Source organism: Rhinatrema bivittatum, chromosome 1, assembly GCF_901001135.1.
Source record: "Rhinatrema bivittatum chromosome 1, aRhiBiv1.1, whole genome shotgun sequence".
Taxonomy (NCBI): Eukaryota; Metazoa; Chordata; class Amphibia; order Gymnophiona; family Rhinatrematidae; genus Rhinatrema; species Rhinatrema bivittatum.
This window is the reverse complement of record NC_042615.1, coordinates 496,415,818-496,431,553: the sequence shown is the minus strand read 5'-3', so window position 1 is coordinate 496,431,553 and position 15,736 is coordinate 496,415,818. Positions and strand designations below refer to the sequence as shown.

Genomic DNA, 15,736 nt, shown 5'->3' with positions numbered 1-15,736 from the left:
CTCCACTTCCTCTTCCGGGCCGCGGGAAGAAGGAACCGGACCCCAGAGCTGAAACATTGGGGTTGTTAAAGATTTTTGATGTTCCAGGAGAGCCTACGACACTTCCACCTCACAAATTACTTCACCGTTTACTCTTGAAATCGTGGGAGACTCCTCAAAAAATACAGGCAGTATCCAGGAAATCGGATATCAAGTTTAGAATCAAAAAAGAGACCCCGTATGCATTCCCACAACTACAACATGAATCAGTAGTTGTAGAGTCTGCTATGCAACGGTTTAAGAAAACTAAACTACATGCAACCTATCCACCAAATAAAGACCATAAATTCCTGGATGAGGTAGGAAGGAAAATCTACCAAAATGCTATGCTCACCACACGCATCATGCACCACCAATTTTATATGGTGCAATACCTATATGATTGCATTCAAGCAACTAAAGGCTTGCTTTCTACCACTGGAGAACAACTGCCTCAAACCCTACATGACATGGAAGAGTGCTCCAGGCCCCTCCTCCGCTCCGTCTATGAGGGCATGGAGACCTCCTCAAGAGCTTCCGCGACGGCCATAGCAGCACGCAGGACAGCATGGCACCGTTCCAGTTCCATCAGGGAAGATGTCCATGAAAAACTTGCCAATCTACCCTGTACGGGGGACAACCTGTTTGGAACAAAACTACAGGAAACAGTCGGTAAACTCAAGGATGAGGCATTAGCGGTACAATCATTGCACACACAAGCAACTTACCATCCAACAAAACGATTCTACCCCTACCAGCGTAAATTGTCTTACGGACGACGTCCTTTCAGACCATACCAGGGATACCGCTCTCAGACGTACCAAATGTACCAACCTTATCAAAGACAATAGCCTCACCAACAATCGTCTCATCTCCCTCGAAGGGGCAAACCGCGTTCCCAACGTCAGCAAACGCAACAGCAATCGACTACCCCTAAACCCACACCATCTTTTTGAGCATAAAGCCACCATCACTCCACTTCCCACCGCCAGGGAGAATCCAATCGTGCTTTTCAGTTTGGAAGCAAATAACATCAGATCAATGGGTACTGGACATTGTGAGTCAGGGTTACTGTCTTCAATTTCAAACAAAACCACAACTTCCGCAGTTTCCTTCCATCAGGACTACGCGGGATCATCCGCAACTCCAACAGGAGATCTTACACCTATGTCAGGAGAAAGCCATCGTACAACTAACCACGAAAAACTACAATCGAGGATTTTATTCCCCGTACTTCCTAATTCCCAAGAAATCAGAAGGCCTAAGACCCATTTTAGATCTCAGGGAACTCAACAAATTCCTGATCAAGGAAAAATTCAAGATGGTATCCCTGAAGTCAATCCTACCCTTACTACAACCCAACGACTGGATGTGTTCCATCGACCTGAAGGATGCATATACTCACATTCCAATCCATCCTTCTTCTTGGCGGTACCTTTGCTTTCGCTACAAACACCAACATTACCAGTACAGAGTACTTCCCTTTGGCCTATCAGCGGCACCCAGAGTGTTCACCAAGTGCATGGTAGTGGTGGTGGCTCATCTCAGACAACAGGGAATGACAATCTTCCCTAATCTGGACGACTGGCTAGTTGTGGCTCCATCACAGGATCGCCTTCTCTATCATCTCCATCAAATTCTTCAATGTTTACACCACTTAGGGTTAGTGGTCAACTTCCGGAAGTCTCACCTACAACCGACACAACAGCTGCAATTCATAGGCGCTTTTCTGGATACCACCCAATCCAGGGCATATCTACCACAGGACAGGCGAGCACAAATGCGACGTCTACTGAACGACCTGTTACCGAGACCATCCACGACCGCCAGACAAGTCCTAGTCGTTCTAGGCCACATGGCAGCGGCCAATTTTCTGGTGCCAAATACCAAGTTACACATGAGACGGCTACAGTGGGGACTCAAACGACAATGGAGTCAACATTCCCAACCACTCGCACAATCAATTACCCTCACCGCAGAAATGAAGAAGGACATAGCTTGGTGGCTCCTTCCGTCCACACTGGCGAAAGGAGCCTTATTCAGACAGCCCATGCACAACTCCGTTCTAACAGATGCCTCGCGAAAGGGCTGGGGGGCGCATCTAGAGATTCACGAGACGCAGGGTCTCTGGTCCTTAACAGAGCAAATGATGCAAATCAATTTACTGGAACTTCAAGCAATTCGCAACGCTCTCCAAGCTTTTCAGCAATTTCTAAAAGGACGGAGTCATGGTCTACACGGACAATCAAGTGGCAATGTTCTACATCAACAAGCAAGGGGGATCGGGCTCTTGGACCCTATGCAAGGAAGCATTACTCATATTCCAGTTTGCACATCAACACTGCATACATCTCCAAGCCACTTACTTACCAGGCATAGCAAACACGAGAGCGGACAGATTAAGCCGCATCTTCCATCCCCACGAATGGTCCCTCAATCCGGAGGTGGTACTCAGTATCTTCGCCAGAATGGGAACACCATCGATGGACTTATTTGCGACAGAACTCAATGCACAACTTCCCAAATTCTGTTCCATTCGCCCAAGCAAGTTCCGAACGGCGCAGGATGCCTTCCTCATTCCGTGGTCGTCGGGTCTGCTATACACGTTTCCTCCCATTCCCCTGATCACCAGAACAATTCAGAAATGCATAACGGACAATGCTCAAATGATTCTCATCGCACCAGCCTGGCCACGACAGCCATGGTACAGTTACCTCCTGCATCTCTCCAGCGACACACCAATGCGACTTCCACATTGACCGGATCTCCTGTTGCAGGACCAGGGAGCTCTTTTACATCCACTGCATTCATCCCTCCACTTAACAGCGTGGAGATTGACAGGTGGTTGCTAACAGAACAAAACGTATCCCGTAACGCTCAACGTATCCTACTAGAATTTAGGAAACCCTCCACCCGACGCAATTACCATTACAAATGGAAAAGGTATACCACATGGTGTGTAGCCCAGCACGTATCACCTATAGATTGTTCACCGCAACAATTGTTGGACTATCTTCATACCTTATTCGAAACAGGCTTAGCCACGGCTTCGATTAGAGTTCACCTCTGTGCCATCGCGGCCTACCACAAGCCATATAATCAGGGCACTATTGCAGCTCATCCTTTGCTTGCACGTTTCCTCAAAGGACTACTACACATTAGACCCCCCACTGCCAAACCAGCGGTTCCTTGGAATATCAATAAGGTTTTAGAACAACTCATGCTTTCCCATTTTGAACCGATGGAATCGGCGCATATGAAATTCCTTACATGGAAAGTTGTATTCCTAGTAGCAGTCACCTCAGCTAGACGGGTCAGTGAACTGCAAGCTCTGGTACACTATGAACCATACTTACAATTCTTTCATCAAAAGGTGGTACTTAGAACGCACCCTTCCTTCTTACCGAAGGTCATTTCTCAATTTCACCTTAACCAAACTATAGAACTACCGATGTTTTTTCCAAAACCCCATACAACCCCTAGGGAAGCGTTGCTCCACACCCTGGACTGTAAAAGGGCGCTAGCTTACTACAGAAATAGGACAACCTCTTCAACACGTCCATCGCAACTGTTTCTATCCTTCGATCCTAAGGCACCAGGACTACCAGTCTCGAAACGTACCATATCCAGCTGGATAGTCCAATGTATTCAATTCTGTTACGACAAACAAAATAAGCCTCTCTCGCACAAGCCAAAGGCTCATCAGGTTCGTGCCCTGACGACGTCATGGGCTCACCTCAAGAACATACAACCCATAGACATTTGTAGGGCGGCTACTTGGACTTCCTTACATACATTTACTATGCATTATTGCCTAGATCAACAAACTTCAGCAGATGCAAGTTTAGGTCAAACAGTACTGCAATCTGCAACAGAGCAGACCAAGTGATTGCCACACTCTGTCATCACGTTTATATATAAAAAAAAAAAAAAAAGATTAATAATAATACTAAACGTGATTGGGAGCTTGTGACTCCCATGACAGCATGGCTAATTCAGCCCTGCTATCGACGGGAAAAGACAAGTTTGCTTACCGTAAACGTTGTTTCCGTAGATAGCAGGATGAATTAGCCATGCTGACCCACCCTCCTCCCTGGCAATCACATACTACTTCATACCATTACTGCTTAATCACAGACTGAGGAGAATCGATACTTCCTGCGCGGGAACACCCGCGCAGCCGCAGAGGATACAAAAACCAACCTCTGCTTTATAAAGCTCCGCCTCCCGGACCTGATGGACAGATCCCATGACAGCATGGCTAATTCATCCTGCTATCTACGGAAACAACGTTTACGGTAAGCAAACTTGTCTGTATAAAAAAAGTACTATCACCCCATCTTAAACCTCCCCTTCATCTCAAAAATTCTTGAAAAAACGATCAATAAGCAACTCACTGAATGCATTGAAGACTCGCACCTACTCTCTCCATTTCAGTACGGATTTCAGAAATTCCATAGTACTGAAACCCTCCTCCTTTCCTTGTCAGACCAACTCATTAAAGACCTAGATAAAGGTCAATCATATATTCTAGCCTTCTTATACATATCCTGCGCATTTGACGCAATCAGCCACAATATCCTCCTACAACATCTTCACGAAATTAGAATCACAGGTGCTGCTCATAATTGGTTTAAATCATATCTCAGTAATCGAAACTACAAAGTCAAAATTGGAAACCACGAGTCCAAACCCATACCCCTTGTCCAAGGAGTCCCACAAGGCCCCTCGCTATCCTCCACTCTTTTCAACATTTATCTCCTACCACTCTGTCACCTCCTATCTGACCGCAAACTTCCCCACTATATCTATGCTGATGTTCAGATTCTTATCCCAATATCTGACACCCTTCCTAAAGCTATGAACATCTGGGAATCAACCCTCCTAGCCATTAACCAACTCCTATCCAACATTCACATTGCCCTTAACACGGCAAAAACCGAGATAATGCTCATCTCCCCACAAAATCAGCCTACTAACCTCACCCTACTTCGCCCCCAATCTCTACCATTCCCGTTCTCCCAACAGGTATGAGATCTAGGTGTCATGCTAGACAGCCAATTCAACCTCAAGAAATTCATTAACACCACCCTGAAAGAATGCTTCTTTAAATTACACACCCTAAAGAAACTGAAACCTCTACTCCACCAACCAGACTTTCGTACAGTACTACAAACCACTATATTTTCTAAAATAGATTATTGTAATTTACTTCTCCTAGGCCTACCCAAAAACTCCATACACCCTCTACAAATTCTACAAAACATAGCTGCACGGATACTTACCAACACACACAGAAACGAACACATTTCACCTGTACTTAAAGAACTGCACTGGCTCACCATCGCATCCCAAATCCAGTACAAAACCCTTTCCATCATACACAAGGCACTCCACAACCCTGAAATGAACTGGTTCAACGATTCCTTAGTATTCCATGAACCCTCTAAACCAACCAGGAACCAATATCTTGCTTCCATGCGCATACCCTCCCCTAGAAACAACAACCTGGCATCTACCAGAGCACGTGCTCTCTCCATAGCTGGCCCTGCCCTATGGAACAAAATGCCCGTAGACCTTCGCCAGGAAGACTGCCTAAACATTCCAAAAAAAACCTAAAGACTTGGTTGTTCGCACAAGCGTACACCTAATCCTACACCCCTACACTCCCAGCACGCTTCCCCCGGCTTTAATCATTTAAGATGTCCACATGTTGAATAGCATTGTAATTGATTGTAAATAACCCTACTACTCTGTACATGTTTCCTTTATTTCCAACTACACTGTCCCATACATATATCATTAGACATTTAGGCATGTTCTCTGTTAAGTTCATCTTATTTACCTGTTCTGTTGTTATTTGTCAAGCGCATATTATGTGCAGTTTAACGTTTACTGTAAACCGATGTGATATCCCTGATGAATGTTGGTATATGAAAACCCTAAATAAATAAAATAAAAATAATAAATAACAGATAAGTATGAGAAAATAAATGTGAAAGCTTGCTGGGCAGACTGGATGGGCCTATTGGTCGTCTTCTGCTGTCATTTCTATGTTTCTATGTTGTAACTCTGTGAACAATAAAAATAAAACATTTAAAATAAGTCAATCCATTATAACAGAAAAGGCTTCCTTGGAGAGAACAGCTTTTACATTTTTTTGAAAGGCCTTCGTATTTTATTTATTTTTATTTTTTAAACATTTCTATACCGTTTTACCAGTAATGTTACTGTTCAAAGCGGTTTACAATAATAACATAAAATAGAAGTAAAGTTAAGTAATAATAAAAACCAAAGACCAGAAATCAAAAGTTACGCAAAAATAAAACAAGAATACCATAAAGAATAAAAATTACAATGGGGGAAGTTATCAATATGTATCTTTTATAGACCTGAGTTCATCTGGGAGAGTATTCCATAATTTTGGATCAATTATGGATATAGCATGATCATGAGGTCTTGAACGAGTAGATGTGAATCAGTTATTTACACTTTCGGATAATAGGAAGACTAGGGGGCATTCCATGAAGTTAGCAAGTAGCACATTTAAGACTAATTGGAGAAAATGTTTCACTCAACGCACAAAGCTCTGGATTTGTTGCCAGAGGATGTGGCTAGTGCAGTTAGTGTAGCTGGGTTCAAAAAAGGTTTGGATAAGTTCTTGGCAGAGAAGTCCATTAACGGCTATTAATCAAGTTTAGTTAGGGAATAGCCACTGCTATTAATTGCATCAGTAGCATGGGATCTTCTTAGTGTTTGGGTAATTGCTAGGTTCTTGTGGCCTGGTTTGGCCTCTGTTGGAAACAGGATGCTGGGTTTGATGGACCCTTGGTCTGACCCAGCATGGCAAGATCTTATGTTCTTATGGACTTCTTCTAAATGATCCTCCTTCACACTGGGTAATGTGAGAAGAGATTGAGAAGCCAAATGTAAACAGCGGACCGGAACATATTTCCTAAATAAAGTAGGGGCATTATCTTAAAGATTTCATTATTAGCATAATGACTTTGAACTTTAGCCATTGAGAAATTGGCAACCAATGCAAATTTTGTAAGATGTGGTTATATATATTCAAATTTATTTGTAATCGTAATTAATTGGGTGGCAGAATTTTGAAGATATTGCAAGACTCTGATCCATATTTTAGTTAATATTATGTAAAAGAAATCTATTGTGATTAAAATAAGTTTGTACAACTGTTCTAAAATCATTCTGCTGTAGGAATAGTCTCAAGTGACATTGTTTTAACTGAAAGTATCCTTTAGCTAAAACAGATCTAATTTATGGAATGCAATTCAATTGCTCATCAAGGAGAAAACCTAGGTTACAAACTTGAGTAGCACGTTTCAATTCTGGAGAACTTAAGAGTTAATGCATTGTTAAGACATCCAACTGTCATCTGGCTATATGCTGTTCATTCTTCAAAAAATTGTCATCTACTAAGAAATAAAGCTAGATGTCATCCGCATTGAACTTGGAATAAGAAGCCAAGCCTTCCCAGATCCCTCTGATACTTTTTAGATTAACACCGCCTAAGACTTACGAACTTGGTCCTCATCTTAAGTCCTATACAAGCGCTAGTTTCTACTCAAATTAACTAGTACTAACCATATTATCATGCTGATATTATATTTCTAACTTCCTAGGCCTTTCTTTTTTCTGCTGCCTAAGCCTCCAAGTTTACCACCCCTGTTGAATGTAACTTTGGATTCTTCATGTATATAAAAAGTTTGGTTTCCGTCACAGTTTTTCCCCTGTTTGATGTAAACCGATCTGATATGGTATTTAACCATGAAGGTCGGTATAGAAAAATTCTAAATAAATAAATAAATAAGAACATGCCATACTGGGTCAGACCAAGGGTCCATCATCCTGCTTCCAACAGTAGCAAATCCAGGCCATAAGAACCTGGCAAGTACCCAAAAACTAAGTCTATTCCATGTTACTGTTGCTAGTAATAGCAGTGGCTACTTTCTAAGTCAACTTAATTAATTGCAGGTAATGGACTTCTCCTCCAAGAACTTATCCAGTCCTTTTTTAACACAGCTACACTAACTGTACTAATCACATCCTCTGGCAACAAATTCCAGAGCTTTGTGCGTTGAGTGAAAAATAACTTTCTCCAATTAGTTTTAAATGTGCCACATGCTACCTTCATGGAGTGCCCCCCCCCCTAATCTTTCTATTATCCAAAAGAGTAAATAACCAATTCACATTTACCTGTTCTAGACCTCTCATGATTTTAAACATCTCTATCATATCCCCCCTCAGCCGTCTCTTCTCCAAGCTGAAAAGTCCTAACCTCTTTAGTCTTTCCTCATAGGGGAGCTGTTCCCTCCCCTTTATCATTTTGGTTGCCCTTCTCTGTACCTTCTCCATTGCAACTATATCTTTTTTGAGATGTGGCAACCAGAATTGTACACAGTATTCAAGGTGTGGTCTCACCATGGAGGGATACAGAGGCATTATGACATTTTCCGTTTTATTCACCATTCCCTTTCTAATAATTCCCAACATTCTGTTTGCTTTTTTGACTGCCGCAGCACACTGAACTGATGATTTCAGTGTGTTTTCCACTGATGCCTAGATCTTTCTTGGGTGGTAGCTCCTAATATGGAACCTAACATTCGCTCCATAAGACACACCTAGGATTCAGAGCGGGGAAAATAAAAAAATAATAATAAAAAGGTACGCTAAACCCGCTCTGTTCCCGGGTATCTGTGCGTCTTATGGAGCAAATTAGGGTAGGGCATAAAATGTTTTTTTTGTCCCCATCCCAACCCTTTAAATTTAATTAACTACAACCCCCCCCCCCACCCAAGACTTGCTAAAAGTCCCTGGTGGTCCAGCAGGGGTCCGGAGTGATCTGCACTTGGGCCGTCGGCTGCCAGTATTCAAAATGGTGCCGATGGCCTTTGCCCTTACTATGTCACAGGGGCTACCGGTGCCATTGGTCGGCCCCTGTCGCATGGTAGGAGCACAAGATGGCGCCGGCCGTCCATTGCTTCTTCCATGTGACAGGGGCCAACCAATGGCACCGGTGCTGTACAGGTCAGAGAATTAGTTTGCAATTTTCACTTGTTCGCAGCTTAAAAGATAAGAATCAAACTGTAGCAACACTGTGCCAGATATACAAATGTGGGGTTTTTTTTAACCCCTCAATAGCAGAATTTTGTGGTTGACTAAATCAAAATCGGAAGCTACATCCAATTAAAATGACTATAGCAGCTTTTCCTGTGTCAACAGTACAGAGAAGAAAATCATTCTTAAGAACATAAGACTTGCCAACTGGGTCAGACCAAGGTCCATCAATCCTAATATTCTGTTTCCAACAGTGGTCAAACGAGGTCACAACTGATTCCAAGGTATAGATTGATTCCAAGCTGTTTATCCCAAGAATAAGCAATGGATATCTGCAATTCTATCTTAATGGTTAATGGACTTTTCCTTCAGGAATTTGTCCAAATCTTTTTTTAAATGCAGCTACACTATAGCTTTCATCACATCCTCTGGCAGTGAATTCCAGAGTTTAACTATGCATTCAGTAAAAACAAAAATATTTTCTCTTATTAGTTTTAAATGTATTACCTAATAACTTCATTGTGTGTCCCCTGGTCTTTGTACTTTTCAAGAGTAACTGTTTACTCGTTCTGTTCCACTCATTTTATAGACCTCTATATCTCCCCTCCCTCAGCTGTCTCTTCTTCAAGCTGGAGTACTAAATTCTTTATATTCAAACTTGTTTATTAGTTTTCAAAGCAATGAGATACAACACCAAAGAAAATTTTAGATGCAGAGACTTCTAAAGTAGAATAAGAAACATGGTATATATAGGTAGCCTCCATAAAGAAAACAAGTACATAGAAGTCCCTTAGTTGTACTCAAGGCTTCTTTTCTCCATTTTCTCCCCCCCACACCCCTTACCCTTCATTTAAATCCTTATCCAGTCACAATTCTTGATCTGATTATATTTAACTTGCCTTCACAGAAAATAGAATATTCAGAAGCAAAATGTTTTTTCATTTCAGCTTTTCAAATATTGTCATACGTAATTATAAGTATGTGTGAATACAATATTATAAGTTGAGTATTACATTACATACTGAGGGTGAGAGAGAGTCTTTGAAATTTTGCCATATTTCCATTTTCCCGCAGATAAGCAGGCTGAATTTACCATGCTGTCTGGGATGTCCCTCTGGGGCGGCTAGGCGGAGCTTCTTCAAGATGGCAGAGCTTTGCTCTGTGTGTGGCTGCACGTTCTTTCCTGCGCGGCTCCATTTTCTCCTCAGTCTGTTCTTTCTGCGTTGCAGACTGCACATGGAGATTTTTTTCCTTCTCAGAGAGCACTCTTTTTTTTTCTTTTTTCGTTAAAACGCCTTCAAGACTGTCTGGCTTAAAGTTCTGCCAGTGCAGGAAGATTATGTCCAACACAGATAGGCATAATTATTGTTACCTATGCCTGGGCTTGGACCACGACCAGGCTTCCTGCAGGGACTGTGGCCACATGCCCCCCTGGGCCCAGTACAAAGGCACCACCAAGATCACCCGGCTGCAAGAAGGCAACTTGGGGTCTTATGCCTCCAGCTTGGAGCGCCTGTCTGCCCACTCATCTCTGGGGCCACTCTTGGACCGCCCTAAAAAAAAAAAAAATCCAAAAAGGCCTCCTCCGTGGGACCACTGCACAAGTGGCAGGGACAGGTGGGCTAGTCCCCCTCCATCCCTCAGCACCCCCAACCTACCGAGGTGCGTGGAGTGGAGGAGGATGCTCCGGCTCAACCACCAATGGAATCGGTGGCATCTGGTGTTGAAGCTTCAACGCAGCTGGCCAGAGTGCTGCGCCATACAGACACACTGAGATGTGCCATCAATGCATGCGTCGACAATGAAGCAGGAGTCGCCGCCACTCGACGCATTATTGCCGGGTGTCGTCAGGTTCGACGTGGAAGAGCCCTTTGACGCAGATGCTGAAACAAGGGCACGTTGCGTTGAACACCTCCGCCGTCAGTCACTGGGGAACTGGCTTCAGTCCCTCAGCTGGGAAGTCCTCCCAGAAGCCTCTTCCTGCTATGGGTCTTTGCCCCTGACAAGTTGGTGGAACTCGGATTCTCTGATGTGGAGCCGGCATCTAAATATGCATCCATGGGTCCTCAGTGCGCATCTACTCGGATTTTTCTTCAGTATCCAGACGGAAGAGGTCTTCACGACAATTTCAGGAACCCCTCTGAAAGCAGCACAAGTGTTTTTTTTCTGCAAAGGAATGGTCACAAGTCCAACCCAGAGGTCCCGCCTCTGACATCCTGCTAGTAGTGCTGCCGCCCAAAATTTCTTTGGCGGATAGCTTGTCATCTCATCCTGGCAGTGGGGCTTGGCCTCACAAGCGGTATTGCAAATTTCCAGGATTTTGATTCAGTTCCTGTCCTCAGAGGATCAGGAAGGTAGCAATATTCTCCCTATCCCACAAGAGGACTCCTCCCCCCCCCACGGCAGACCACCTTCGCCTCCACAAGGGGACAATAGTCCGGAGCCTTAGCCCAGCAGCACAGCCCCTCAGCATTCTCCACAACCTGTCTCCTCGCAGTTCTCACCACCTAGGTCACCGGGTTCCTCGATGGGGTACCCATCTGACCCGCCGGAGAAGTAGCCTGAACTGGCCTCATCACCGGAGCACTTCTCCTATTTGAAATTTGTGGAGAAGGTGGGCTCTTGGCTTAACATTGATACATAAAAGATGCCAGTCCTTCATGCTGAGGTGCTGGGGATCCTGAAGTTTTTTTCGAAGCGCCAGCTGAGCCAATCGCTTTGCCATCCCACACCATGCTAGACTCAGTCATGACGAAAGCTTGGGAGTCCCCCTTTTCAGGTCAGGCGACCTCATGGAAGATAGATCTCAAATTCCGGATGCATCAATCTCTGTTCTACAACATGGTCCAACTCCTGCACGCCTCTGTGGTGGTCAAGTCGGCCATGAAGAGAGTCACAAAATCATGCATCCATTCGAATACTCCTCTGGAGCGGGACTGTAGGTACCTGGATGACTTTGGCAGAAGAACATTCCAAGCAGGTATGCTGAATGCAAAGATCCAGCAGTACCAATTCTAAATTACCCAAGTCCTTTGGTAGTTCAAGAACTTTTCCTTCCATACTGCTCTTGACCTGACATCATATCCATTAAAGAGAGGTTGGCCCCTTGCCCCCTCTTCTGTATATAGTATTTATTCTATTTTATTTCATTTTATTTATATATTTATTGCTCCGTTCACCCCTTCTTTATTTTCCTACTCCAAGTTAAGGCTTCCTTGTTATAATGTAACTGTATGCTCCGTATCTCTTGTTGATTGGTTAACTGTATATTCTGCTTAGTTCATTGTAAACCGAATTGATTTGATTTGTATCAAGAAAGTCGGTATATAAAAGCCTTTAATAAATAAAATAAATCATTCCCTTTGGATCAGATATTTGTTTTTCCCACTACTTATTCAGTTTTATTATATATTTACTGTCCGTTCCTCCCCAGGTCTGTCTCTCTAAGGGCAACCTGAAGTCCCTGTCTCCCCGTTTTTTGTACCATAGTTATGTTTATACACATTTGTCCTATGTAATGTGCCTTAGCGAAGTTAAGTTCACTGTTACTCAGACTGTTCTATGTAATGCTCCCATGCGAAGTTATGTTCTCTGTAAACCGGTGTGATTTGTATATTATACAAGAATATTGGTATATAAAAAATTAAAATAATAATAATTACGCAGTACCTATATGAGTGCCTGCAGTTGCTAAAGCCCCACTTTGCCATTGCTACGCCGGATGAGGCCCCACCACAACAATTTCACAACCTAGAGGAGGGCCTAAGACATCCGTTGTGGACAATATATGAAGCCTTCAAGACGTCTGCACATACTACAGCAAGAGCCATAATTGCTCGGAGGATGGCGTGGCTTCGGGCCAGCGCCATTCGGGAAGACATGAAAAATTGGCTGACCTCCTCTGTCTCCCGGTCAACTTCTTTGGAGACAAGCTGTGTGAAACTGTAGCCCAGTTAAAGGAGTAGAACATAGCGGCCTGTCACTGGTGTCTCCCACTGACCAGCAGTCCTCAGGCAAGAAGTATTACCCATTCTACAGGAAGGCCTATTACCTGCAGTGGCTTTACAGGCCATATTCATCCTACCGTCCGTCTCCTTAACCGCAAACTCAGCCACAGTTACCACAGCAACAACAAGTCAGGCAGCAGAACTATAGGGAAGTCTTGCCTAACAAATCTGCTTCATTTTTTTGAAGGGGTTAATAAACATGTGGATAAAGGTGAACCGGTAGATGTAGTGTATTTGGATTTTCAGAAGGCGTTTGACAAAGTCCCTCATGAGAGGCTTCTATGAAAACTAAAAAGTCATGGGATAGGAGGCGATGTCCTTTCGTGGATTACAAACTGGTTAAAAGACAGGAAACAGAGAGTAGGATTAAATGGTCAATATTCTCAGTGGAAAAGGGTAAATAGTGGAGTACCTCAGGGATCTGTATTGGGACCGGTGCTTTTCAATATATATATATAAATGATCTGGAAAGGAATACGACGAGTGAGGTTATCAAATTTGCGGATGATACAAAATTATTCAGAGTAGTTAAATCACAGGCAGACTGTGATACATTACAGGAGGACCTTGCAAGACTGGAAGATTGGACATCCAAATGGCAGATGAAATTTAATGTGGACAAGTGCATGGTGATGCACATAGGGAAAAATAACCCTTGCTGTAGTTACACGGTTAGGTTCCATGTTAGGAGCTACCACCCAGGAAAAAGATCTAGGCATCATAGTGGATAATACTTTAAAATCGTCGGCTCAGTGTGCTGCAGCAGTCAAAAAAGCAAATAGAATGTTAGGAATTATTAGGAAGGGAATGGTTAATAGAACGGAAAATGTCATAATGCCTCTGTATCGCTCCATGGTGAGACCGCACCTTGAATACTGTGTACAATGGTCGCCGTATCTCAAAAAAGATATAGTTGCGATGGAGAAGGTACAGAGAAGGGCAACCAAAATGATAAAGGGGATGGAACAGCTCCCCTATGAGGAAAGGCTGAAGAGGTTAGGGCTGTTCAGCTTGGAGAAGAGACGGCTGAGGGGGGATATGATAGAGGTCTTTAAGTTCATGAGAGGTCTTGAACGAGTAGATGTGACTCTGTTATTTACACTTTCGAATAATAGAAGGACTAGGGGGCATTCCATGAAGTTAGCAAGTAACACATTTAAGACTAATTGGAGAAAATTCTTTTTCACTCAACGCACAATAAAGCTCTGGAATTTGTTGCCAGAGAAGGTAGTTAGTGTAGCTGGGTTCAAAAAAGGTTTGGATAAGTTCTTGGAGGAGAAGTCCATTAATGGCTATTAATCAATTATACTTAGGGAATAGCCACTACTATTAATTGCATCAGTAGCATGGGTTCTTCTTAGTGTTTGGGTAATTGCCATGTTCTTGTGGCCTGGTTTTTGGCCTTTGTTGGAAACAGGATGCTGGGCTTGATGGACCCTTGGTCTGTCCCAGCATGGCAATTTCTTATGTTCTTATAACAACGTCCGCCCCTGAAAAACAGCACCATGTCTCCTCGCATGGTTTTTGAGCTATATAGGCCACCCTTACCGCTAAAAGTATGGGGGAGACTTTCCCTTTTCTACTATTCTTGGGAAGCGATCATCTCCAACTGTTGGGTGCTGAGCATTATTAGAGAGGTGTGTACCCTTTGTGCGCTTGCAATGGCGAGAACATAGAAACATAGAAATGACGGCAGAAGAAGACCAAATGGCCCATCAAGTCTGCCCAGCAAGCTACGCACTTTATCCATTTTTTTTTCCCTTTTTCTCTCTCCCACCTGTTACTATTGGCTTCCAGTACCCTCCAGCCCTAATTCCCCTCCATAACCTGATGGAAAATTCTTAATTGCAGTTCCTTAAGACAAACAGTGTTAGACACCTGAGAAATCGAGGTGTAGCATTCCCTTAGCATGACTTCATAAAATTCCTCCTTAGTATCTGCCCTCCATTTTTGAATAAGCTATTCAGATTGGGCAAGATTTAATTTGTTGCAAAAAAAGCATATAGGAGGCATCAGAGAACCCAGCTTAGGTGCGAACAATGCAGAATAAGAATTGTCCAGGGCTCTTGATTCCGCAGTGTTAATTTTCTGAAAGTGCACCCTAATTTGCCATACAAAAGAAAGTGTCCATTCTGAAGTCCCAATCTATCCTTGCATCCCTCAAAAGAATGTAAGTTCCCAGAGCTGAGGTTTATAAAATCCTGGAAAACCCACTCTGAGAAGGATCGCTGAACCTGTGGCTGGGGCAGCTCTAAGAAGGGAAATCGCGGGTTCCCTCTTAGGGAAATTGATGTGACATACGAATTGCCAAGGATAAAAATTTTCGAACCAAAGCTCAGATACGATGTACAACCGATACTAATCTGAAAACATGCTGTAACCTCTTCAATTCTTCCGATCTGGCATGTAAAACAAATTTAGGGCTTAGAGGAGCGCATAGGGTGGTCACCAAGGAGTAATCAGTATAATGGAACTTTGCAAATATCCAGTCCCTCAGAAATCATAAATTTGCTGCCCAGGCATATAATTTAAAATCCGGACCCCCGAGGCCTCCCTTCGCTTTTGGGGCTATTAAAGTCGCATAAGATAAATGTGGCTTTTTTTTTTTTTTGCCTCGCCAGAGAAATAAG

General features: G+C 43.3%; 1 protein-coding gene across 1 annotated transcript in view; it reads left to right on the top strand.

Moving 5' to 3' along the window:
* Nucleotides 1-15,736, top strand: part of HAUS6 (HAUS augmin like complex subunit 6) — a 345,826-nt gene that overhangs the window by 28,751 nt on the left and 301,339 nt on the right. The window lies entirely within an intron of this gene.